Here is a 648-nt window from a genome sequence, read left to right on the forward strand (position 1 = left end):
TTTCTTCTGTACTGCAGCAATTCTTCACATGGTATCTGGGTGGCTCTTTCAAATGTGTAATCTATCTCTGGAGGAGTGTCCTTGTTGGGTAGAAGCCTTTTTAAGATTGGTGAGGTAGCAATCCTGGGGGTTCTCCTCAGTGCAAATTCGGTGGTATTTGAGGGCATGCCTGTATATCACAGGTGTTTTGGTGTGTTTAGGGTGATTGCTGGTTCTGTGCAGATATGTATGTTGGTCTGTGGGTTTCTTGTATAACATGGTCTGTATTTTATCATTCTGGATACTGATCATCGTGTCTAAAAAGGAGATGTTGGTGCTGGAGTATTCAAGAGAAAGTTGGATGGAGGGATGGTGAGGTTGAAGCTCATAGTCATTTTTATCAGTGAGAATTTTATGAACAGCTTTTCTCACTTCTGAGCGCTGATGATAGGTTAAGGATGGCTTTCACCAGTCATCTATAAATATGGCATACGTTTCCTTCATCTCTCAAGAAAATATTGGAAATTAAATTGTTTTAAGTAATTTTTCATAAACTGAACTAATCTGTTTCATAAAATGCTTGTCACTTTTCACATGTGAACTATATCATTCCATTCCCCCCTCCCTCTGCCTCCCACTCCTCTCCAAGCCCCCTCCTGGGGCAGCCAC

At 41.4% G+C, this 648-nt stretch overlaps 1 protein-coding gene across 1 annotated transcript in view; it reads left to right on the forward strand.

Moving 5' to 3' along the window:
- Nucleotides 1-648, forward strand: part of SLC9B2 (solute carrier family 9 member B2) — a 31,151-nt gene that overhangs the window by 15,302 nt on the left and 15,201 nt on the right. The gene's annotated exons all lie outside the window — the stretch shown is intronic.

This window comes from Gavialis gangeticus, unplaced genomic scaffold, assembly GCF_001723915.1.
Source record: "Gavialis gangeticus isolate Ggan-Ray unplaced genomic scaffold, GavGan_comp1, whole genome shotgun sequence".
NCBI lineage: Eukaryota > Metazoa > Chordata > Crocodylia > Gavialidae > Gavialis > Gavialis gangeticus.